The sequence below is a fragment of the Schistocerca nitens genome, chromosome 2 (genome assembly GCF_023898315.1).
Source record: "Schistocerca nitens isolate TAMUIC-IGC-003100 chromosome 2, iqSchNite1.1, whole genome shotgun sequence".
Classification (NCBI taxonomy): domain Eukaryota; kingdom Metazoa; phylum Arthropoda; class Insecta; order Orthoptera; family Acrididae; genus Schistocerca; species Schistocerca nitens.
Window position 1 is genome coordinate 40,412,833 of NC_064615.1, and position 24,516 is coordinate 40,437,348.

Here is a 24,516-nt window from a genome sequence, read left to right on the forward strand (position 1 = left end):
AATGAACAGCCGAGAAGCGCTGCACTCAGCGTGCTACGGCCGCTAGCCACAACGCCAGCAAACGTGCAGACATCTTGCTTCTTGTGCATATCACTTGGTATTTACCTGGCAGTGTCTCGCTGGAGGAAGCACTGTCTTTTACGAGAGAAAAATTAAATGGCACTTGCTGCGATCGAATACATGGCCTTTGTGTTCACACCACGACGCTCTAACCTACTCAGCTGACGACCTATGCAATGGGGCCACGTCAGCAGTCCAGTACCCGGTCCACCGGCTCATCCACCTTCGTTACTGCCCTGCCAGTCATTTAAACACGTATCTGTTTTCGTTGACTTTTGCTTTCTTGACGTTGGACCCAAAAAGCACAACACAAAGAAAACGTAAACGCCGTGAGAATAGCCAAGACTCAGCAAACGAAAGAATGTTCGGCTACCGGGAATCGAATCCGGGCCGCCTGGCTGAAAGCCATGTCTCCCAACAGCTTTCCATTCCTTCTGACCGCCGGGCAATCAGACTTGCAGGGCAAGCTCCGTAACCACTGCCGTCTCTAATAATATCTCTCGAACCTGTTTGCGCGTAATTGACTTGCTTTCCCGCACGAAGGAAATGGCCAGTTAAGGAATATTTAAAATTCATTGTCAGATGTGGGGTTCGAACCCACGCTCCCGTTCGGGAACCAGAGCTTAAATCTGGCGCCTTAGACCGCTCGGCCAATCTGACTTGTGAGCGCAAACGACCTGCTGCTGTCGTTCCTAGCAACATCTCCAGAGCCTTACTGCGAAATGTGCTTGTTTTTTCTTGTGTGAAGGAAATACGTTTTTTTAGAGTATTTTAGACGAGTTGTCAGATGTGAGGTTGCACCCCACCCTCACTTTCGGGAGCCAGAGCTTAAATATGGCGCCTGACACCGTTGTTTTCCGTCGCCTTCTGTCTTAAGTGGAACGAGCAGAACTCCAACTATCAATTTTTACATTGTCGCAGAGAAAACAACGAATGACAAGAAAAGGCCGTTCCCTAGCAACGGCTACGCTGTGCATTTCACCCTCAGGGGAAGCTAATGATATGCTCCAGGCGAGAATCAAACTAACCAACTTAACACTGTGATACGTACGCGCTTTCTACTTCTGTACTGGCACACATATGCTCAATCGTCTCTGGATCGTCAGTAAGTACGTCACATTACATATTTCTTTGATCACGCTGCTGTAAATTAAAGGGCAGTTTTTTCAATGGATGTCAGTTCTGCTTCTAGTTACGCTACATCGCCCTAGCAGCACCTACACACTGCGTTCAGATGTGCTCACCTCCGCCCTGGCGTAGAGCGCCTACAGCGTCATCGCCTTCGGCCTCTGGTGGCAGGAGGGTAGCCGACACATCGCGGCGTGAGTGAAACGCAGCGCAAGGCGGTGGTGGTGTAACGGTCAGCATGGTTGCTTCCCAAGCAGTTGATCCGGGTTCGACTCCCGGCCACCGCACGAAACGTAAATTTTTCTTCTAGGGATATTCCACGTAACGTAACGCGATCCTCGAACCTGAGAACTGTCGCGCTACGAATAGTTTTCCTTCGCCCCACGTCTCACTCCGTGTAGCCAGTGCGCTAGTCGCCGGATTTCGTTTCACAGCATCGTGTCTCGACTTTGCTCGGCTGACGCGAAAGCTGACGCTTGGAAACGGGCATATATGTAGAGGGCAGGCGCGAGAAACGACTGTGAGAGACCAAAAAACGACAAACACACGACAGAACCTTTCATTTTATTGTGGCCACAGATTCGCGCCTTAGTGTACCGAGAGGCAAGAGTGGCGTCAGCGTGCTGAACAGCATCATTAACGCTAAGCAGCAACGAAACCGAAGTAAAAAGGCAAAAGGAAAGAAGCCAAACGCAGGTCGAGCTCCCAGCTGGTCACCCACCCAACTACTAACCACACACAACGGTTCTTAACTCCAATGAACAGCCGAGAACCGCTGCACTCAGCGTGCTACGGCCGCTAGCCACAACGCCAGCAAACGTGCAGACATCTTGCTTCTTGTGCATATCACTTGGTATTTACCTGGCAGTGTCTCGCTGGAGGAAGCACTGTCTTTTACGAGAGAAAAATTAAATGGCACTTGCTGCGATCGAATACATGGCCTTTGTGTTCACACCACGACGCTCTAACCTACTCAGCTGACGACCTATGCAATGGGGCCACGTCAGCAGTCCAGTACCCGGTCCACCGGCTCATCCACCTTCGTTACTGCCCTGCCAGTCATTTAAACACGTATCTGTTTTCGTTGACTTTTGCTTTCTTGACGTTGGACCCAAAAAGCACAACACAAAGAAAACGTAAACGCCGTGAGAATAGCCAAGACTCAGCAAACGAAAGAATGTTCGGCTACCGGGAATCGAATCCGGGCCGCCTGGCTGAAAGCCATGTCTCCCAACAGCTTTCCATTCCTTCTGACCGCCGGGCAATCAGACTTGCAGGGCAAGCTCCGTAACCACTGCCGTCTCTAATAATATCTCTCGAACCTGTTTGCGCGTAATTGACTTGCTTTCCCGCACGAAGGAAATGGCCAGTTAAGGAATATTTAAAATTCATTGTCAGATGTGGGGTTCGAACCCACGCTCCCGTTCGGGAACCAGAGCTTAAATCTGGCGCCTTAGACCGCTCGGCCAATCTGACTTGTGAGCGCAAACGACCTGCTGCTGTCGTTCCTAGCAACATCTCCAGAGCCTTACTGCGAAATGTGCTTGTTTTTTCTTGTGTGAAGGAAATACGTTTTTTTAGAGTATTTTAGACGAGTTGTCAGATGTGAGGTTGCACCCCACCCTCACTTTCGGGAGCCAGAGCTTAAATATGGCGCCTGACACCGTTGTTTTCCGTCGCCTTCTGTCTTAAGTGGAACGAGCAGAACTCCAACTATCAATTTTTACATTGTCGCAGAGAAAACAACGAATGACAAGAAAAGGCCGTTCCCTAGCAACGGCTACGCTGTGCATTTCACCCTCAGGGGAAGCTAATGATATGCTCCAGGCGAGAATCAAACTAACCAACTTAACACTGTGATACGTACGCGCTTTCTACTTCTGTACTGGCACACATATGCTCAATCGTCTCTGGATCGTCAGTAAGTACGTCACATTACATATTTCTTTGATCACGCTGCTGTAAATTAAAGGGCAGTTTTTTCAATGGATGTCAGTTCTGCTTCTAGTTACGCTACATCGCCCTAGCAGCACCTACACACTGCGTTCAGATGTGCTCACCTCCGCCCTGGCGTAGAGCGCCTACAGCGTCATCGCCTTCGGCCTCTGGTGGCAGGAGGGTAGCCGACACATCGCGGCGTGAGTGAAACGCAGCGCAAGGCGGTGGTGGTGTAACGGTCAGCATGGTTGCTTCCCAAGCAGTTGATCCGGGTTCGACTCCCGGCCACCGCACGAAACGTAAATTTTTCTTCTAGGGATATTCCACGTAACGTAACGCGATCCTCGAACCTGAGAACTGTCGCGCTACGAATAGTTTTCCTTCGCCCCACGTCTCACTCCGTGTAGCCAGTGCGCTAGTCGCCGGATTTCGTTTCACAGCATCGTGTGTCTCCATGTGTCGACTTGTCTCGACTTTGCTCGGCTGACGCGAAAGCTGACGCTTGGAAACGGGCATATATGTAGAGGGCAGGCGCGAGAAACGACTGTGAGAGACCAAAAAACGACAAACACACGACAGAACCTTTCATTTTATTGTGGCCACAGATTCGCGCCTTAGTGTACCGAGAGGCAAGAGTGGCGTCAGCGTGCTGAACAGCATCATTAACGCTAAGCAGCAACGAAACCGAAGTAAAAAGGCAAAAGGAAAGAAGCCAAACGCAGGTCGAGCTCCCAGCTGGTCACCCACCCAACTACTAACCACACACAACGGTTCTTAACTCCAATGAACAGCCGAGAACCGCTGCACTCAGCGTGCTACGGCCGCTAGCCACAACGCCAGCAAACGTGCAGACATCTTGCTTCTTGTGCATATCACTTGGTATTTACCTGGCAGTGTCTCGCTGGAGGAAGCACTGTCTTTTACGAGAGAAAAATTAAATGGCACTTGCTGCGATCGAATACATGGCCTTTGTGTTCACACCACGACGCTCTAACCTACTCAGCTGACGACCTATGCAATGGGGCCACGTCAGCAGTCCAGTACCCGGTCCACCGGCTCATCCACCTTCGTTACTGCCCTGCCAGTCATTTAAACACGTATCTGTTTTCGTTGACTTTTGCTTTCTTGACGTTGGACCCAAAAAGCACAACACAAAGAAAACGTAAACGCCGTGAGAATAGCCAAGACTCAGCAAACGAAAGAATGTTCGGCTACCGGGAATCGAATCCGGGCCGCCTGGCTGAAAGCCATGTCTCCCAACAGCTTTCCATTCCTTCTGACCGCCGGGCAATCAGACTTGCAGGGCAAGCTCCGTAACCACTGCCGTCTCTAATAATATCTCTCGAACCTGTTTGCGCGTAATTGACTTGCTTTCCCGCACGAAGGAAATGGCCAGTTAAGGAATATTTAAAATTCATTGTCAGATGTGGGGTTCGAACCCACGCTCCCGTTCGGGAACCAGAGCTTAAATCTGGCGCCTTAGACCGCTCGGCCAATCTGACTTGTGAGCGCAAACGACCTGCTGCTGTCGTTCCTAGCAACATCTCCAGAGCCTTACTGCGAAATGTGCTTGTTTTTTCTTGTGTGAAGGAAATACGTTTTTTTAGAGTATTTTAGACGAGTTGTCAGATGTGAGGTTGCACCCCACCCTCACTTTCGGGAGCCAGAGCTTAAATATGGCGCCTGACACCGTTGTTTTCCGTCGCCTTCTGTCTTAAGTGGAACGAGCAGAACTCCAACTATCAATTTTTACATTGTCGCAGAGAAAACAACGAATGACAAGAAAAGGCCGTTCCCTAGCAACGGCTACGCTGTGCATTTCACCCTCAGGGGAAGCTAATGATATGCTCCAGGCGAGAATCAAACTAACCAACTTAACACTGTGATACGTACGCGCTTTCTACTTCTGTACTGGCACACATATGCTCAATCGTCTCTGGATCGTCAGTAAGTACGTCACATTACATATTTCTTTGATCACGCTGCTGTAAATTAAAGGGCAGTTTTTTCAATGGATGTCAGTTCTGCTTCTAGTTACGCTACATCGCCCTAGCAGCACCTACACACTGCGTTCAGATGTGCTCACCTCCGCCCTGGCGTAGAGCGCCTACAGCGTCATCGCCTTCGGCCTCTGGTGGCAGGAGGGTAGCCGACACATCGCGGCGTGAGTGAAACGCAGCGCAAGGCGGTGGTGGTGTAACGGTCAGCATGGTTGCTTCCCAAGCAGTTGATCCGGGTTCGACTCCCGGCCACCGCACGAAACGTAAATTTTTCTTCTAGGGATATTCCACGTAACGTAACGCGATCCTCGAACCTGAGAACTGTCGCGCTACGAATAGTTTTCCTTCGCCCCACGTCTCACTCCGTGTAGCCAGTGCGCTAGTCGCCGGATTTCGTTTCACAGCATCGTGTGTCTCCATGTGTCGACTTGTCTCGACTTTGCTCGGCTGACGCGAAAGCTGACGCTTGGAAACGGGCATATATGTAGAGGGCAGGCGCGAGAAACGACTGTGAGAGACCAAAAAACGACAAACACACGACAGAACCTTTCATTTTATTGTGGCCACAGATTCGCGCCTTAGTGTACCGAGAGGCAAGAGTGGCGTCAGCGTGCTGAACAGCATCATTAACGCTAAGCAGCAACGAAACCGAAGTAAAAAGGCAAAAGGAAAGAAGCCAAACGCAGGTCGAGCTCCCAGCTGGTCACCCACCCAACTACTAACCACACACAACGGTTCTTAACTCCAATGAACAGCCGAGAACCGCTGCACTCAGCGTGCTATTTTTTTTTTTTTTTTTTTTTTTTGTTTTTTTTTTTCGTTACACCATTTTTTTTTTTTTATTTTTATTTTTTTTTTTATTTTTTTTTTTTTTTTAACCACTCGGCCACGACTGCGCGGAGCGCGATCTTCTCCCGACACATGCAACTGCTACCGTTTAAAGCACTGTGGTGTCAGGAAACGGAGTAGTTGCATTCTTTTCCGTAGTGTTTCCACCGCTACTAGACGAATCACTACCAAAGCATTAAAATTTCCGCCCGGACAGGGACTTGAACCCTGGACCCTTAGGTTAAAAGCCTAATGCTCTACCGACTGAGCTATCTTTTTTTTTTTTTTTTTTTTTTTTTTTTTGTTTTTTTGGGTTTTTTTTGACGCCTTATCCATTTTTTTTTTATTTTTATTTTTGTAATGCACGTGAGTGCTAGGCAGCCGGCGGCAAGGTGGGCAGGGGTCGCAATCTTGAGGCCTGGCCACGATGTCACCGCCATACCCCGCACCCATTTGCATCGTTTTGTGATGTGAATTTATAGTTCCAGAAGTATTATTATATTTTGTTTAATTTGTAATGTGGCGTCATGTGTGTTCCATTGTTTTTATACATATAACAGAATGTTAAAAAGAAATCCATGTCTGGCCTTAGGATTACGCAGCACAGTATGAAATCCAGCACAGCAGGTACTCAAAGTTGGTCTTCGCGTAGAAATAATTTTCCCAGTTTCCATGTCGTTGATAAGTATTGTGCATTCTGTTTCCCGATGGGTGAGTGTGGATTGCCGCTTCTCAAAACCCTGAGCATGCCATGCATTGGAAGATGCGCGCTGGTAACGTGGTGACACCATAGAGCAGGGACATGCCAAAACAACCATTTCCCGTATTGTAAAGCCTCTTGATAGGAGGATAGAAGCTGCTGGAAACTCCTGGTTCGTACGAAATCTTCGTGCAGCTTTGATGAAAAATAATGCGAAATGAAAGTAAACAAATGAGGAGCCTCTTCTGGGTGTCGCTCTGCGGAACCAAAAGTAAAGTGCTGTCATTTGAAAATGAAAGGGAACTCCAAAAAAAACAATTAAATGGTCGAGGCCAAGTGCACTGTGCACTCAGTACCGCCGTTTGACCCATGATGCAAATCACCCACAGCTGATGGTGCGGAGCAGACCATATCCATGGAAACAACAACAATATAACAAAGTAGTGGAAAAAAAAAAAAAAAAAAATCCATCCAATGGATCTGTAAACTTAAATTCTGCCATCACTTAAAGCAATAGTGAGAAAATTTTGAAACTGGTCTTGATACTGTCGCAATTTCTTAATCGCATAGTACTCTTCGATGAGGTACATCTGATAATCGTGTAGCGTTGGCGTTGTATGGACGAGCATGTAATAGACGAACTGGCCCATGAGCCAGACATAACTATTATTCTTAGATTGAGGATAAAGCTGACAGTCTGGTTGGAGCGCGTCATGAAGTTGAATGGAAGAATCCGACGTCCTATTAATGATAGCGAGTTTCTTTCGTGTCCACTGCCATATTTGTGTTTGATCCCGGCAGTGGAAGAGATGCGGCAGCGTTTCCACTAAGTTACACTTCTCACAAAACGGGGTGGGCCGCAGCTTGATTTTGTGCAATTTCGCTCCAGTGGGAATCACCTCATTGACAGCGTCATACCAAACAGATCGAACTCTGGAGCGAAGGAGCGGATAACTAATGTTCTTCCATACATTTCTCCAGTTTTTGCCTAAATATTTCTTCTCAATTGGGTTATCCAGCTGCCGTTTAGTAAGAGCACGATAGGTCGCCGCCGTGTTGAACGGATGCGGGTTGTCCTGAACATAGCTGAGCTCCACATAATACCGCCGGATATAGCCAAGCTCAGGATGAATGTGTCCCACAGACGTTGGCGCAGACAAATCCTTTGGACGTAAGGTGTTGAAAAGCCGTTCCGTGAGACTATTTGGGTTACTGTGTAGTATGCGGGAAGTACGAGTTAAAAAAGTCGCCACACATTGGGATTCAACGTCTTTGACGCCTAAGCCACCGCGGGAACGAAATAACGAGGTAGCTTTAAAGGAAACTTTAAAGATGTTCCCTCGCCAGACATACCAGCAAGCAAGTGCTAAAATTTTTTTCGCAATGGCTGTCGGGATTGGTAAAACAGCGGCAGTATGATAGAGCTTACTGAAAACGTAACTATTAATAAACTGTGCCCTTTGCATCCGGTCTAAAGATCGCATGTTATGTTCTTTGATCACCGCACGTAAGATGGTAAGCTTGCGTTCCCAATTCACGTGGAGCATGGCCTGGGGGTTCGGTGATATAACTAGGCCGAGATGCCACAGGTCTTCGGTCTTGTCCAACCAAGAAATATCGATGGAGTGGGGGTTGCGACCTAACGGCATGATTTTGGACTTTCGCTCATTAAGTCTAGCGCCACAAGCGACAGAGTACTGATGGACAATCCGACGAACTGACCCCAGCTCTTCGGTGTTGGTAATAAGCACACTGATATCGTCGGCATAGGCGTGGCAGACCGTTTTTGTGTTTAACGTTTGCAACCCGTGTAAAGTTACGTAAAACTTTTTAAGAAGTGGCTCTATAGCGATCGAGAATAACGTCATAGAAAGGGGGCACCCTTGTCGCACTGCCTGTCGTATGGGCACGGGGGCGGTTAACTGGCCGTTAACCTTCACGCGTGAAGACGTTCCGCAGATACATTTCTGAATAAGCTGTCGAAAACGCTGGTTGAATCCCATCTGACTCATTGTGCGCAATAAAAAGCCGTGATTAACTCTATCAAACGCCTTATCGAAGTCGAGAAACAATAACGCCAAATCAGTGTTGGTAATCCAAGTTAAATAAGTCAGGTCGCGATATTCACACAGGGCATTTAACATCGATCGACCACTGACTGCACCCGTCTGATAAGGACCAAGTACTTTGCCAAGAAGTACTTTAAGCCTGGTGTTTATAATCCTAGTCAAGATCTTAAAATCGGAGTTAAGCAACGTAATTGGCCGAAAGTCATTTAACATAGTCGGATTGGATGTTTTAGGAACCAGGACAACCATTCCTTCCGTGAACTGCGGGGGGAAGGCAGCATGCGATAACAGTTCGTTATACATGGCGATCAATTCGTCGCCGATCACATCCCAGAACCGTGAATAAAATTCAACCGGCAAGCCGTCTAAGCCGGCAGCTTTGTTCTTGGGAGCGCACGCAAGGATGGACTTAACTTCAGAGTTTGTGACATTGGCCAAGAGAGCAGCGTTATCATCCTGATCGACCGTGGAGGCGATGTCGTTTAAAAAATCGTCCCCCGCCGATAGATCGGTATCTGACTCGGAATAATGTTGACGAAAATAATTGAAAACATGCGTCTTGATAGCACCCTGCTCATTGTACAGATTCCCGCCAGCATCCTTCAGATGAGCAATAATTTTTTGTTTACCACGTTTGGTTTCCCGTATGAGATGGAATAACGATGCGGACTCGTGGGCGACGTCATCAGAAGAGCGCGATCGTACCCGATTGCCAACAAGCGCTTCACGAACTAAAGCAATAATTTTTGCTTTGATACGCTTGATGCGGATCAGGTTGGCGGACAAAGCAGAGGGATCGCTGTACAGCTGGCGTAAACCGAGGAAATAAAATTCTAGAGACCGTTTCCTCCAATAAGCCCTGGTCCTGGCAAACTGGCAAATACATTTCTTAATCCGCGGCTTAACAAACTCCGTCCACCAAAGAACGCGCTCCCTATACCGAGCTTGCCGCTGGAGGCACTGCTGCCAGGTGTCAACGACGCAACGCCGTAAGTCCGCATCATCTAGCAGCGAGACATTCAGCTGCCACGTGCCGCGTCCCAAAAAGGTCTGCTGTCGCACATTCCGAATCGTTATATGGTATGCGGAGTGGTCACTGAAACAGAGCGGCCATAGTTCACAATCACGAATGGTATGTAAAAGATCTTGAGAAACATAAAACCTATCCAGACGGCTAGAAGAAGCAGCGCTCACATAGGTAAAACCCATCGTGTGTGGCCGAAGGTGACACCAACTATCTTGTAAATGCAGTCCATCTGTTAACATTAGTAGCTCGGGACAAAAATTAAAATTCGGACTTTGATCTTCTTTGCGTAAAACGCAGTTGAAATCCCCACCCAGGATGATCTTCAGACGAACGTTCGTCAATAAGGTCACAACTTCAGCCCGAAAAAAATCGCTTCTGTCCCCTCTGCCAGCGGACCCTGTCGGGGCGTACACGTTCAGGAGAAGCAAATCCTGTAATTGGGCGGCAATGCCGCGTCCCGATTCTAAAATCGCTGTAGGTTGATAAGCGATGCCAGCTTTGAATAAAATCGCAGTGCCCGCCTCAGTGCCAAGATTTAATATGGCATCATACCCAGGTATTTCTCCAACCTTGGGTGACACAACTTCTTGGAAGAAAACTATATCTATATCGGCGGCATAGAGATAGTCGGTCAAGCATTTAAGTTTGACATCGGATGCGATCCTATTTAAATTAACTGTGGCAAGTTTATAATCTTGCATGGTGGGGATAGAAAGGGTCCGGTTTATTCACTTTCGTCTGCCCAAGACTGCGCAGCTGGCGTATGCTGATGGCCAGTATCCATCAGCTCAGAACTCGGACGGTCGACATGCATCTCCATATCGGCCTCCCCCACGTGGCGCGCGACGGAATCCATTTCATCTGTGGCGCCGCGTTCACTGCCGTCTTTTCGGATCTGTTTTATAGTGCGCTGCAATTTCTTTTCCAGAGTGCGGATCTCCTCCTCACTCTGCTTTCGTGCCGACCGCTTAGATTTCCCAGTTCTTGGGGGAGGTGCGTCGCCGTCCGAAACGGTTTTGACGTCCGTCAAGAGGCTGTGTGTAGAGCCTTCCTCAGATAGGTCACTGCCGGGAGGGAGGGGTGTGGGGGGCGCAACGTCAGGGGGGCAAGAAACGCGCGACCTGTCGCCACCATCCGACAACTGTTTCAGCTCAACGGACGTAGTTGGAGTAGGGACGGGAGTCGGTCCTGCATGGTCGGCACGAAGGCCGACAGTCGGGGAAACCTGCAGGTGTGCATCGTGGCTGTCGATATCGGGGACATCACTACGAACGGGACATGCAGGGGTTGCCGCAGAGGTGTTTACAATGACCGCACCGGCGTCTGGGGTCACCGCAGCCGGTTGGTGGAGCGTCGGGTGTGTCGTAGGCGACTCCATCAATGTCTGCGCGTAAGACAACCGATTGCCATCGTGCCCATCGAGAGGTGTAAGACGATGTTGTATTCCTCGACGACCCGCCCGGACACGGGGACAAGCAGATTTTAAATGGTCCGTAGAACCACAAATTACGCAAGTTCGCGGTTGTCCTTCGTACATCACCAGCGCCCGAAAACCCTGCACCAAAATGTTGGACGGGATGTGCTTCGTCAAATCAATTTTCGCATTCCGAACGCCGTTATCAACATTGAAATGTTTGTAACCCCTCCATTGCTCGGCATGAATTTGCAAGACATTACCGTAGGGAGACAAAGCTTGCCGAATTCTATCGAAGCTAACTTCGAAAGGCAGATTAAATATACGGACGGTTCGTAGCCCTAGTCCATCATGACTAACGGATACTTTACAAATTTCGCCTTTAGAATTCACAAAATCCGCTGTGCCTTCCGTGAGGGTCATAATACGAACGCAAGGATCGTCACTAATCAATTTTACATAAACAGCGTTCGCAAGAAAATCATACGAAAACCCAAGAACTTCGTCATCTCGCAGTCCCAATCGATCGTAAAACCAGTCAACAAGTTCGTAAACCTGTGGTCGAGCAAATCCATAAGGAAATCCAAATCGTAGCGTGTAACGTCTCAACTCATCTTCCATCACTTTCTTGAAGTAGTACTTACAGTACCAACAGCTGCGTGCGCCCTTAAGCACAGGCGAAGCGACCACAACCGCACGTCTGCACACGGCCGCGGCCGCGGCGGAACTGTATCCATTAGGCCACAGAGGCTGACTATGCTACGGCCGCTAGCCACAACGCCAGCAAACGTGCAGACATCTTGCTTCTTGTGCATATCACTTGGTATTTACCTGGCAGTGTCTCGCTGGAGGAAGCACTGTCTTTTACGAGAGAAAAATTAAATGGCACTTGCTGCGATCGAATACATGGCCTTTGTGTTCACACCACGACGCTCTAACCTACTCAGCTGACGACCTATGCAATGGGGTCACGTCAGCAGTCCAGTACCCGGTCCACCGGCTCATCCACCTTCGTTACTGCCCTGCCAGTCATTTAAACACGTATCTGTTTTCGTTGACTTTTGCTTTCTTGACGTTGGACCCAAAAAGCACAACACAAAGAAAACGTAAACGCCGTGAGAATAGCCAAGACTCAGCAAACGAAAGAATGTTCGGCTACCGGGAATCGAATCCGGGCCGCCTGGCTGAAAGCCATGTCTCCCAACAGCTTTCCATTCCTTCTGACCGCCGGGCAATCAGACTTGCAGGGCAAGCTCCGTAACCACTGCCGTCTCTAATAATATCTCTCGAACCTGTTTGCGCGTAATTGACTTGCTTTCCCGCACGAAGGAAATGGCCAGTTAAGGAATATTTAAAATTCATTGTCAGATGTGGGGTTCGAACCCACGCTCCCGTTCGGGAACCAGAGCTTAAATCTGGCGCCTTAGACCGCTCGGCCAATCTGACTTGTGAGCGCAAACGACCTGCTGCTGTCGTTCCTAGCAACATCTCCAGAGCCTTACTGCGAAATGTGCTTGTTTTTTCTTGTGTGAAGGAAATACGTTTTTTTAGAGTATTTTAGACGAGTTGTCAGATGTGAGGTTGCACCCCACCCTCACTTTCGGGAGCCAGAGCTTAAATATGGCGCCTGACACCGTTGTTTTCCGTCGCCTTCTGTCTTAAGTGGAACGAGCAGAACTCCAACTATCAATTTTTACATTGTCGCAGAGAAAACAACGAATGACAAGAAAAGGCCGTTCCCTAGCAACGGCTACGCTGTGCATTTCACCCTCAGGGGAAGCTAATGATATGCTCCAGGCGAGAATCAAACTAACCAACTTAACACTGTGATACGTACGCGCTTTCTACTTCTGTACTGGCACACATATGCTCAATCGTCTCTGGATCGTCAGTAAGTACGTCACATTACATATTTCTTTGATCACGCTGCTGTAAATTAAAGGGCAGTTTTTTCAATGGATGTCAGTTCTGCTTCTAGTTACGCTACATCGCCCTAGCAGCACCTACACACTGCGTTCAGATGTGCTCACCTCCGCCCTGGCGTAGAGCGCCTACAGCGTCATCGCCTTCGGCCTCTGGTGGCAGGAGGGTAGCCGACACATCGCGGCGTGAGTGAAACGCAGCGCAAGGCGGTGGTGGTGTAACGGTCAGCATGGTTGCTTCCCAAGCAGTTGATCCGGGTTCGACTCCCGGCCACCGCACGAAACGTAAATTTTTCTTCTAGGGATATTCCACGTAACGTAACGCGATCCTCGAACCTGAGAACTGTCGCGCTACGAATAGTTTTCCTTCGCCCCACGTCTCACTCCGTGTAGCCAGTGCGCTAGTCGCCGGATTTCGTTTCACAGCATCGTGTGTCTCCATGTGTCGACTTGTCTCGACTTTGCTCGGCTGACGCGAAAGCTGACGCTTGGAAACGGGCATATATGTAGAGGGCAGGCGCGAGAAACGACTGTGAGAGACCAAAAAACGACAAACACACGACAGAACCTTTCATTTTATTGTGGCCACAGATTCGCGCCTTAGTGTACCGAGAGGCAAGAGTGGCGTCAGCGTGCGGAACAGCATCATTAACGCTAAGCAGCAACGAAACCGAAGTAAAAAGGCAAAAGGAAAGAAGCCAAACGCAGGTCGAGCTCCCAGCTGGTCACCCACCCAACTACTAACCACACCCAACGGTTCTTAACTCCAATGAACAGCCGAGAACCGCTGCACTCAGTGTGCTACGGCCGCTAGCCACAACGCCGCCAAACGTGCAGGCATCTTGCTTCTTGTGCATATCACTTGGTATTTACCTGGCAGTGTCTCGCTGGAGGAAGCACTGTCTTTTACGAGAGAAAAATTAAATGGCACTTGCTGCGATCGAATACATGGCCTTTGTGTTCACACCACGACGCTCTAACCTACTCAGCTGACGACCTATGCAATGGGGCCACGTCAGCAGTCCAGTACCCGGTCCACCGGCTCATCCACCTTCGTTACTGCCCTGCCAGTCATTTAAACACGTATCTGTTTTCGTTGACTTTTGCTTTCTTGACGTTGGACCCAAAAAGCACAACACAAAGAAAACGTAAACGCCGTGAGAATAGCCAAGACTCAGCAAACGAAAGTATGTTCGGCTACCGGGAACCGAATCCGGGCCGCCTGGCTGAAAGCCATGTCTCCTAACAGCTTTCCATTCCTTCTGACCGCCGGGCAATCAGACTTGCAGGGCAAGCTCCGTAACCACTGCCGTCTCTAATAATATCTCTCGAACCTGTTTGCGCGTAATTGACTTGCTTTCCCGCACGAAGGAAATGGCCAGTTTTGGAATATTTAAAATTCATTGTCAGATGTGGGGTTCGAACCCACGCTCCCGTTCGGGAACCAGAGCTTAAATCTGGCGCCTTAGACCGCTCGGCCAATCTGACTTGTGAGCGCAAACAAGCTGCTGCTGTCGTTCCTAGCAACATCTCCAGAGCCTTACTGCGAAATGTGCTTGTTTTTTCTTGTGTGAAGGAAATACGTTTTTTTAGAGTATTTTAGACGAGTTGTCAGATGTGAGGTTGCACCCCACCCTCACTTTCGGGAGCCAGAGCTTAAATATGGCGCCTGACACCGTTGTTTTCCGTCGCCTTCTGTCTTAAGTGGAACGAGCAGAACTCCAACTATCAATTTTTACATTGTCGCAGAGAAAACAACGAATGACAAGAAAAGGCCGTTCCCTAGCAACGGCTACGCTGTGCATTTCACCCTCAGGGGAAGCTAATGATATGCTCCAGGCGAGAATCAAACTAACCAACTTAACACTGTGATACGTACGCGCTTTCTACTTCTGTACTGGCACACATATGCTCAATCGTCTCTGGATCGTCAGTAAGTACGTCACATTACATATTTCTTTGATCACGCTGCTGTAAATTAAAGGGCAGTTTTTTCAATGGATGTCAGTTCTGCTTCTAGTTACGCTACATCGCCCTAGCAGCACCTACACACTGCGTTCAGATGTGCTCACCTCCGCCCTGGCGTAGAGCGCCTACAGCGTCATCGCCTTCGGCCTCTGGTGGCAGGAGGGTAGCCGACACATCGCGGCGTGAGTGAAACGCAGCGCAAGGCGGTGGTGGTGTAACGGTCAGCATGGTTGCTTCCCAAGCAGTTGATCCGGGTTCGACTCCCGGCCACCGCACGAAACGTAAATTTTTCTTCTAGGGATATTCCACGTAACGTAACGCGATCCTCGAACCTGAGAACTGTCGCGCTACGAATAGTTTTCCTTCGCCCCACGTCTCACTCCGTGTAGCCAGTGCGCTAGTCGCCGGATTTCGTTTCACAGCATCGTGTGTCTCCATGTGTCGACTTGTCTCGACTTTGCTCGGCTGACGCGAAAGCTGACGCTTGGAAACGGGCATATATGTAGAGGGCAGGCGCGAGAAACGACTGTGAGAGACCAAAAAACGACAAACACACGACAGAACCTTTCATTTTATTGTGGCCACAGATTCGCGCCTTAGTGTACCGAGAGGCAAGAGTGGCGTCAGCGTGCTGAACAGCATCATTAACGCTAAGCAGCAACGAAACCGAAGTAAAAAGGCAAAAGGAAAGAAGCCAAACGCAGGTCGAGCTCCCAGCTGGTCACCCACCCAACTACTAACCACACCCAACGGTTATTAACTCCAATGAACAGCCGAGAACCGCTGCACTCAGTGTGCTACGGCCGCTAGCCACAACGCCGCCAAACGTGCAGGCATCTTGCTTCTTGTGCATATCACTTGGTATTTACCTGGCAGTGTCTCGCTGGAGGAAGCACTGTCTTTTACGAGAGAAAAATTAAATGGCACTTGCTGCGATCGAATACATGGCCTTTGTGTTCACACCACGACGCTCTAACCTACTCAGCTGACGAGCTATGCAATGGGGCCACGTCAGCAGTCCAGTACCCGGTCCACCGGCTCATCCACCTTCGTTACTGCCCTGCCAGTCATTTAAACACGTATCTGTTTTCGTTGACTTTTGCTTTCTTGACGTTGGACCCAAAAAGCACAACACAAAGAAAACGTAAACGCCGTGAGAATAGCCAAGACTCAGCAAACGAAAGTATGTTCGGCTACCGGGAACCGAATCCGGGCCGCCTGGCTGAAAGCCATGTCTCCTAACAGCTTTCCATTCCTTCTGACCGCCGGGCAATCAGACTTGCAGGGCAAGCTCCGTAACCACTGCCGTCTCTAATAATATCTCTCGAACCTGTTTGCGCGTAATTGACTTGCTTTCCCGCACGAAGGAAATGGCCAGTTTTGGAATATTTAAAATTCATTGTCAGATGTGGGGTTCGAACCCACGCTCCCGTTCGGGAACCAGAGCTTAAATCTGGCGCCTTAGACCGCTCGGCCAATCTGACTTGTGAGCGCAAACAAGCTGCTGCTGTCGTTCCTAGCAACATCTCCAGAGCCTTACTGCGAAATGTGCTTGTTTTTTCTTGTGTGAAGGAAATACGTTTTTTTAGAGTATTTTAGACGAGTTGTCAGATGTGAGGTTGCACCCCACCCTCACTTTCGGGAGCCAGAGCTTAAATATGGCGCCTGACACCGTTGTTTTCCGTCGCCTTCTGTCTTAAGTGGAACGAGCAGAACTCCAACTATCAATTTTTACATTGTCGCAGAGAAAACAACGAATGACAAGAAAAGGCCGTTCCCTAGCAACGGCTACGCTGTGCATTTCACCCTCAGGGGAAGCTAATGATATGCTCCAGGCGAGAATCAAACTAACCAACTTAACACTGTGATACGTACGCGCTTTCTACTTCTGTACTGGCACACATATGCTCAATCGTCTCTGGATCGTCAGTAAGTACGTCACATTACATATTTCTTTGATCACGCTGCTGTAAATTAAAGGGCAGTTTTTTCAATGGATGTCAGTTCTGCTTCTAGTTACGCTACATCGCCCTAGCAGCACCTACACACTGCGTTCAGATGTGCTCACCTCCGCCCTGGCGTAGAGCGCCTACAGCGTCATCGCCTTCGGCCTCTGGTGGCAGGAGGGTAGCCGACACATCGCGGCGTGAGTGAAACGCAGCGCAAGGCGGTGGTGGTGTAACGGTCAGCATGGTTGCTTCCCAAGCAGTTGATCCGGGTTCGACTCCCGGCCACCGCACGAAACGTAAATTTTTCTTCTAGGGATATTCCACGTAACGTAACGCGATCCTCGAACCTGAGAACTGTCGCGCTACGAATAGTTTTCCTTCGCCCCACGTCTCACTCCGTGTAGCCAGTGCGCTAGTCGCCGGATTTCGTTTCACAGCATCGTGTGTCTCCATGTGTCGACTTGTCTCGACTTTGCTCGGCTGACGCGAAAGCTGACGCTTGGAAACGGGCATATATGTAGAGGGCAGGCGCGAGAAACGACTGTGAGAGACCAAAAAACGACAAACACACGACAGAACCTTTCATTTTATTGTGGCCACAGATTCGCGCCTTAGTGTACCGAGAGGCAAGAGTGGCGTCAGCGTGCTGAACAGCATCATTAACGCTAAGCAGCAACGAAACCGAAGTAAAAAGGCAAAAGGAAAGAAGCCAAACGCAGGTCGAGCTCCCAGCTGGTCACCCACCCAACTACTAACCACACACAACGGTTCTTAACTCCAATGAACAGCCGAGAACCGCTGCACTCAGCGTGCTACGGCCGCTAGCCACAACGCCAGCAAACGTGCAGACATCTTGCTTCTTGTGCATATCACTTGGTATTTACCTGGCAGTGTCTCGCTGGAGGAAGCACTGTCTTTTACGAGAGAAAAATTAAATGGCACTTGCTGCGATCGAATACATGGCCTTTGTGTTCACACCACGACGCTCTAACCTACTCAGCTGACGAGCTATGCAATGGGGCCACGTCAGCAGTCCAGTACCCGGTCCACCGGCTCATCCACCTTCGTTACTGCCCTGCCAGTCATTTAAACACGTATCTGTTTTCGTTGACTTTTGCTTTCTTGACGTTGGACCCAAAAAGCACAACACAAAGAAAACGTAAACGCCGTGAGAATAGCCAAGACTCAGCAAACGAAAGTATGTTCGGCTACCGGGAACCGAATCCGGGCCGCCTGGCTGAAAGCCATGTCTCCTAACAGCTTTCCATTCCTTCTGACCGCCGGGCAATCAGACTTGCAGGGCAAGCTCCGTAACCACTGCCGTCTCTAATAATATCTCTCGAACCTGTTTGCGCGTAATTGACTTGCTTTCCCGCACGAAGGAAATGGCCAGTTTTGGAATATTTAAAATTCATTGTCAGATGTGGGGTTCGAACCCACGCTCCCGTTCGGGAACCAGAGCTTAAATCTGGCGCCTTAGACCGCTCGGCCAATCTGACTTGTGAGCGCAAACAAGCTGCTGCTGTCGTTCCTAGCAACATCTCCAGAGCCTTACTGCGAAATGTGCTTGTTTTTTCTTGTGTGAAGGAAATACGTTTTTTTAGAGTATTTTAGACGAGTTGTCAGATGTGAGGTTGCACCCCACCCTCACTTTCGGGAGCCAGAGCTTAAATATGGCGCCTGACACCGTTGTTTTCCGTCGCCTTCTGTCTTAAGTGGAACGAGCAGAACTCCAACTATCAATTTTTACATTGTCGCAGAGAAAACAACGAATGACAAGAAAAGGCCGTTCCCTAGCAACGGCTACGCTGTGCATTTCACCCTCAGGGGAAGCTAATGATATGCTCCAGGCGAGAATCAAACTAACCAACTTAACACTGTGATACGTACGCGCTTTCTACTTCTGTACTGGCACACATATGCTCAATCGTCTCTGGATCGTCAGTAAGTACGTCACATTACATATTTCTTTGATCACGCTGCTGTAAATTAAAGGGCAGTTTTTTCAATGGATGTCAGTTCTGCTTCTAGTTACGCTACATCGCCCTAGCAGCACCTACACACTGCGTTCAGATGTGCTCACCTCCGCCCTGGCGTAGAGCGCCTACAGCGTCATCGCCTTCGGCCTCTGGTGGCAGGAGGGTAGCCGACACATCGCGGCGTGAGTGAAACGCAGCGCAAGGCGGTGGTGGTGTAACGGTCAGCATGGTTGCTTCCCAAGCAGTTGATCCGGGTTCGACTCCCGGCCACCGCACGAAACGTAAATTTTTCTTCTAGGGATATTCCACGTAACGTAACGCGATCCTCGAACCTGAGAACTGTCGCGCTACGAATAGTTTTCCTTCGCCCCACGTCTCACTCCGTGTAGCCAGTGCGCTAGTCGCCGGATTTCGTTTCACAGCATCGTGTGTCTCCATGTGTCGACTTGTCTCGACTTTGCTCGGCTGACGCGAAAGCTGACGCTTGGAAACGGGCATATATGTAGAGGGCAGGCGCGAGAAACGACTGTGAGAGACCAAAAAACGACAAACACACGACAGAACCTTTCATTTTATTGTGGCCACAGATTCGCGCCTTAGTGTACCGAGAGGCAAGAGTGGCGTCAGCGTGCTGAACAGCATCATTAACGCTAAGCAGCAACGAAACCGAAGTAAAAAGGCAAAAGGAAAGAAGCCAAACGCAGGTCGAGCTCCCAGCTGGTCACCCACCCAACTACTAACCACACCCAACGGTTATTAACTCCAATGAACAGCCGAGAACCGCTGCACTCAGTGTGCTACGGCCGCTAGCCACAACGCCGCCAAACGTGCAGGCATCTTGCTTCTTGTGCATATCACTTGGTATTTACCTGGCAGTGTCTCGCTGGAGGAAGCACTGTCTTTTACGAGAGAAAAATTAAATGGCACTTGCTGCGATCGAATACATGGCCTTTGTGTTCACACCACGACGCTCTAACCTACTCAGCTGACGAGCTATGCAATGGGGCCACGTCAGCAGTCCAGTACCCGGTCCACCGGCTCATCCACCTTCGTTACTGCCCTGCCAGTCATTTAAACACGTATCTGTTTTCGTTGACTTTTGCTTTCTTGACGTTGGACCCAAAAAGCACAACACAAAGAAAACGTAAACGCCGTGAGAATAGCCAAGACTCAGCAAACGAAAGTATGTTCGGCTACCGGGAACCGAATCCGGGCCGCCTGGCTGAAAGCCATGTCTCCTAACAGCTTTCCATTCCTTCTGACCGCCGGGCAATCAGACTTGCAGGGCAAGCTCCGTAACCACTGCCGTCTCTAATAATATCTCTCGAACCTGTTTGCGCGTAATTGACTTGCTTTCCCGCACGAAGGAAATGGCCAGTTTTGGAATATTTAAAATTCATTGTCAGATGTGGGGTTCGAACCCACGCTCCCGTTCGGGAACCAGAGCTTAAATCTGGCGCCTTAGACCGCTCGGCCAATCTGACTTGTGAGCGCAAACAAGCTGCTGCTGTCGTTCCTAGCAACATCTCCAGAGCCTTACTGCGAAATGTGCTTGTTTTTTCTTGTGTGAAGGAAATACGTTTTTTTAGAGTATTTTAGACGAGTTGTCAGATGTGAGGTTGCACCCCACCCTCACTTTCGGGAGCCAGAGCTTAAATATGGCGCCTGACACCGTTGTTTTCCGTCGCCTTCTGTCTTAAGTGGAACGAGCAGAACTCCAACTATCAATTTTTACATTGTCGCAGAGAAAACAACGAATGACAAGAAAAGGCCGTTCCCTAGCAACGGCTACGCTGTGCATTTCACCCTCAGGGGAAGCTAATGATATGCTCCAGGCGAGAATCAAACTAACCAACTTAACACTGTGATACGTACGCGCTTTCTACTTCTGTACTGGCACACATATGCTCAATCGTCTCTGGATCGTCAGTAAGTACGTCACATTACATATTTCTTTGATCACGCTGCTGTAAATTAAAGGGCAGTTTTTTCAATGGATGTCAGTTCTGCTTCTAGTTACGCTACATCGCCCTAGCAGCACCTACACACTGCGTTCAGATGTGCTCACCTCCGCCCTGGCGTAGAGCGCCTACAGCGTCATCGCCTTCGGCCTCTGGTGGCAGGAGGGTAGCCGACACATCGCGGCGTGAGTGAAACGCAGCGCAAGGCGGTGGTGGTGTAACGGTCAGCATGGTTGCTTCCCAAGCAGTTGATCCGGGTTCGACTCCCGGCCACCGCACGAAACGTAAATTTTTCTTCTAGGGATATTCCACGTAACGTAACGCGATCCTCGAACCTGAGAACTGTCGCGCTACGAATAGTTTTCCTTCGCCCCACGTCTCACTCCGTGTAGCCAGTGCGCTAGTCGCCGGATTTCGTTTCACAGCATCGTGTGTCTCCATGTGTCGACTTGTCTCGACTTTGCTCGGCTGACGCGAAAGCTGACGCTTGGAAACGGGCATATATGTAGAGGGCAGGCGCGAGAAACGACTGTGAGAGACCAAAAAACGACAAACACACGACAGAACCTTTCATTTTATTGTGGCCACAGATTCGCGCCTTAGTGTACCGAGAGGCAAGAGTGGCGTCAGCGTGCTGAACAGCATCATTAACGCTAAGCAGCAACGAAACCGAAGTAAAAAGGCAAAAGGAAAGAAGCCAAACGCAGGTCGAGCTCCCAGCTGGTCACCCACCCAACTACTAACCACACCCAACGGTTCTTAACTCCAATGAACAGCCGAGAACCGCTGCACTCAGTGTGCTACGGCCGCTAGCCACAACGCCGCCAAACGTGCAGGCATCTTGCTTCTTGTGCATATCACTTGGTATTTACCTGGCAGTGTCTCGCTGGAGGAAGCACTGTCTTTTACGAGAGAAAAATTAAATGGCACTTGCTGCGATCGAATACATGGCCTTTGTGTTCACACCACGACGCTCTAACCTACTCAGCTGACGAGCTATGCAATGGGGCCACGTCAGCAGTCCAGTACCCGGTCCACCGGCTCATCCACCTTCGTTACTGCCCTGCCAGTCATTTAAACACGTATCTGTTTTCGTTGACTTTTGCTTTCTTGACGTTGGACCCAAAAAGCACAACACAAAGAAAACGTAAACGCCGTGAGAATAGCCAAGACTCAGCAAACGAAAGTATGTTCGGCTACCGGGAACCGAATCCGGGCCGCCTGGCTGAAAGCCATGTCTCCTAACAGCTTTCCATTCCTTCTGACCGCCGGGCAATCAGACTTGCAGGGCAAGCTCCGTAACCACTGCCGTCTCTAATAATATCTCTCGAACCTGTTTGCGCGTAATTGACTTGCTTTCCCGCACGAAGGAAATGGCCAGTTTTGGAATATTTAAAATTCATTGTCAGATGTGGGGTTCGAACCCACGCTCCCGTTCGGGAACCAGAGCTTAAATCTGGCGCCTTAGACCGCTCGGCCAATCTGACTTGTGAGCGCAAACAAGCTGCTGCTGTCGTTCCTAGCAACATCTCCAGAGCCTTACTGCGAAATGTGCTTGTTTTTTCTTGTGTGAAGGAAATACGTTTTTTTAGAGTATTTTAGACGAGTTGTCAGATGTGAGGTTGCACCCCACCCTCACTTTCGGGAGCCAGAGCTTAAATATGGCGCCTGACACCGTTGTTTTCCGTCGCCTTCTGTCTTAAGTGGAACGAGCAGAACTCCAACTATCAATTTTTACATTGTCGCAGAGAAAACAACGAATGACAAGAAAAGGCCGTTCCATAGCAACGGCTACGCTGTGCATTTCACCCTCAGGGGAAGCTAATGATATGCTCCAGGCGAGAATCAAACTAACCAACTTAACACTGTGATACGTACGCGCTTTCTACTTCTGTACTGGCACACATATGCTCAATCGTCTCTGGATCGTCAGTAAGTACGTCACATTACATATTTCTTTGATCACGCTGCTGTAAATTAAAGGGCAGTTTTTTCAATGGATGTCAGTTCTGCTTCTAGTTACGCTACATCGCCCTAGCAGCACCTACACACTGCGTTCAGATGTGCTCACCTCCGCCCTGGCGTAGAGCGCCTACAGCGTCATCGCCTTCGGCCTCTGGTGGCAGGAGGGTAGCCGACACATCGCGGCGTGAGTGAAACGCAGCGCAAGGCGGTGGTGGTGTAACGGTCAGCATGGTTGCTTCCCAAGCAGTTGATCCGGGTTCGACTCCCGGCCACCGCACGAAACGTAAATTTTTCTTCTAGGGATATTCCACGTAACGTAACGCGATCCTCGAACCTGAGAACTGTCGCGCTACGAATAGTTTTCCTTCGCCCCACGTCTCACTCCGTGTAGCCAGTGCGCTAGTCGCCGGATTTCGTTTCACAGCATCGTGTGTCTCCATGTGTCGACTTGTCTCGACTTTGCTCGGCTGACGCGAAAGCTGACGCTTGGAAACGGGCATATATGTAGAGGGCAGGCGCGAGAAACGACTGTGAGAGACCAAAAAACGACAAACACACGACAGAACCTTTCATTTTATTGTGGCCACAGATTCGCGCCTTAGTGTACCGAGAGGCAAGAGTGGCGTCAGCGTGCTGAACAGCATCATTAACGCTAAGCAGCAACGAAACCGAAGTAAAAAGGCAAAAGGAAAGAAGCCAAACGCAGGTCGAGCTCCCAGCTGGTCACCCACCCAACTACTAACCACACCCAACGGTTCTTAACTCCAATGAACAGCCGAGAACCGCTGCACTCAGTGTGCTACGGCCGCTAGCCACAACGCCGCCAAACGTGCAGGCATCTTGCTTCTTGTGCATATCACTTGGTATTTACCTGGCAGTGTCTCGCTGGAGGAAGCACTGTCTTTTACGAGAGAAAAATTAAATGGCACTTGCTGCGATCGAATACATGGCCTTTGTGTTCACACCACGACGCTCTAACCTACTCAGCTGACGAGCTATGCAATGGGGCCACGTCAGCAGTCCAGTACCCGGTCCACCGGCTCATCCACCTTCGTTACTGCCCTGCCAGTCATTTAAACACGTATCTGTTTTCGTTGACTTTTGCTTTCTTGACGTTGGACCCAAAAAGCACAACACAAAGAAAACGTAAACGCCGTGAGAATAGCCAAGACTCAGCAAACGAAAGTATGTTCGGCTACCGGGAACCGAATCCGGGCCGCCTGGCTGAAAGCCATGTCTCCTAACAGCTTTCCATTCCTTCTGACCGCCGGGCAATCAGACTTGCAGGGCAAGCTCCGTAACCACTGCCGTCTCTAATAATATCTCTCGAACCTGTTTGCGCGTAATTGACTTGCTTTCCCGCACGAAGGAAATGGCCAGTTTTGGAATATTTAAAATTCATTGTCAGATGTGGGGTTCGAACCCACGCTCCCGTTCGGGAACCAGAGCTTAAATCTGGCGCCTTAGACCGCTCGGCCAATCTGACTTGTGAGCGCAAACAAGCTGCTGCTGTCGTTCCTAGCAACATCTCCAGAGCCTTACTGCGAAATGTGCTTGTTTTTTCTTGTGTGAAGGAAATACGTTTTTTTAGAGTATTTTAGACGAGTT

The 24,516-nt window shown here is 49.5% G+C and overlaps 19 non-coding genes across 19 annotated transcripts; 9 read left to right on the forward strand and 10 right to left on the reverse strand.

Moving 5' to 3' along the window:
• Nucleotides 1-636: 636 nt before the first annotated feature.
• On the reverse strand, nt 637-720 carry Trnal-uaa (transfer RNA leucine (anticodon UAA)). The gene has a single exon. It is a non-coding gene; the product is annotated as a tRNA-Leu (tRNA).
• Nucleotides 721-1,403: 683 nt separating this feature from the next.
• Nucleotides 1,404-1,475, forward strand: Trnag-ccc (transfer RNA glycine (anticodon CCC)). The gene has a single exon. It is a non-coding gene; the product is annotated as a tRNA-Gly (tRNA).
• A 1,105-nt stretch (nt 1,476-2,580) lies between these two features.
• Nucleotides 2,581-2,664, reverse strand: Trnal-uaa (transfer RNA leucine (anticodon UAA)). Its single transcript has one exon. It is a non-coding gene; the product is annotated as a tRNA-Leu (tRNA).
• Nucleotides 2,665-3,347: 683 nt separating this feature from the next.
• Nucleotides 3,348-3,419, forward strand: Trnag-ccc (transfer RNA glycine (anticodon CCC)). The gene has a single exon. It is a non-coding gene; the product is annotated as a tRNA-Gly (tRNA).
• Nucleotides 3,420-4,544: 1,125 nt separating this feature from the next.
• On the reverse strand, nt 4,545-4,628 carry Trnal-uaa (transfer RNA leucine (anticodon UAA)). Its single transcript has one exon. It is a non-coding gene; the product is annotated as a tRNA-Leu (tRNA).
• A 683-nt stretch (nt 4,629-5,311) lies between these two features.
• On the forward strand, nt 5,312-5,383 carry Trnag-ccc (transfer RNA glycine (anticodon CCC)). The gene has a single exon. It is a non-coding gene; the product is annotated as a tRNA-Gly (tRNA).
• Nucleotides 5,384-12,526: 7,143 nt separating this feature from the next.
• Nucleotides 12,527-12,610, reverse strand: Trnal-uaa (transfer RNA leucine (anticodon UAA)). The gene has a single exon. It is a non-coding gene; the product is annotated as a tRNA-Leu (tRNA).
• A 683-nt stretch (nt 12,611-13,293) lies between these two features.
• On the forward strand, nt 13,294-13,365 carry Trnag-ccc (transfer RNA glycine (anticodon CCC)). Its single transcript has one exon. It is a non-coding gene; the product is annotated as a tRNA-Gly (tRNA).
• Nucleotides 13,366-14,490: 1,125 nt separating this feature from the next.
• Nucleotides 14,491-14,574, reverse strand: Trnal-uaa (transfer RNA leucine (anticodon UAA)). The gene has a single exon. It is a non-coding gene; the product is annotated as a tRNA-Leu (tRNA).
• A 683-nt stretch (nt 14,575-15,257) lies between these two features.
• Trnag-ccc (transfer RNA glycine (anticodon CCC)) lies at nt 15,258-15,329 on the forward strand. Its single transcript has one exon. It is a non-coding gene; the product is annotated as a tRNA-Gly (tRNA).
• Nucleotides 15,330-16,454: 1,125 nt separating this feature from the next.
• Nucleotides 16,455-16,538, reverse strand: Trnal-uaa (transfer RNA leucine (anticodon UAA)). The gene has a single exon. It is a non-coding gene; the product is annotated as a tRNA-Leu (tRNA).
• Nucleotides 16,539-17,221: 683 nt separating this feature from the next.
• Nucleotides 17,222-17,293, forward strand: Trnag-ccc (transfer RNA glycine (anticodon CCC)). Its single transcript has one exon. It is a non-coding gene; the product is annotated as a tRNA-Gly (tRNA).
• Nucleotides 17,294-18,418: 1,125 nt separating this feature from the next.
• On the reverse strand, nt 18,419-18,502 carry Trnal-uaa (transfer RNA leucine (anticodon UAA)). Its single transcript has one exon. It is a non-coding gene; the product is annotated as a tRNA-Leu (tRNA).
• A 683-nt stretch (nt 18,503-19,185) lies between these two features.
• Nucleotides 19,186-19,257, forward strand: Trnag-ccc (transfer RNA glycine (anticodon CCC)). The gene has a single exon. It is a non-coding gene; the product is annotated as a tRNA-Gly (tRNA).
• A 1,125-nt stretch (nt 19,258-20,382) lies between these two features.
• On the reverse strand, nt 20,383-20,466 carry Trnal-uaa (transfer RNA leucine (anticodon UAA)). Its single transcript has one exon. It is a non-coding gene; the product is annotated as a tRNA-Leu (tRNA).
• A 683-nt stretch (nt 20,467-21,149) lies between these two features.
• On the forward strand, nt 21,150-21,221 carry Trnag-ccc (transfer RNA glycine (anticodon CCC)). Its single transcript has one exon. It is a non-coding gene; the product is annotated as a tRNA-Gly (tRNA).
• Nucleotides 21,222-22,346: 1,125 nt separating this feature from the next.
• On the reverse strand, nt 22,347-22,430 carry Trnal-uaa (transfer RNA leucine (anticodon UAA)). Its single transcript has one exon. It is a non-coding gene; the product is annotated as a tRNA-Leu (tRNA).
• A 683-nt stretch (nt 22,431-23,113) lies between these two features.
• Nucleotides 23,114-23,185, forward strand: Trnag-ccc (transfer RNA glycine (anticodon CCC)). The gene has a single exon. It is a non-coding gene; the product is annotated as a tRNA-Gly (tRNA).
• Nucleotides 23,186-24,310: 1,125 nt separating this feature from the next.
• Trnal-uaa (transfer RNA leucine (anticodon UAA)) lies at nt 24,311-24,394 on the reverse strand. Its single transcript has one exon. It is a non-coding gene; the product is annotated as a tRNA-Leu (tRNA).
• Nucleotides 24,395-24,516: the final 122 nt, after the last annotated feature.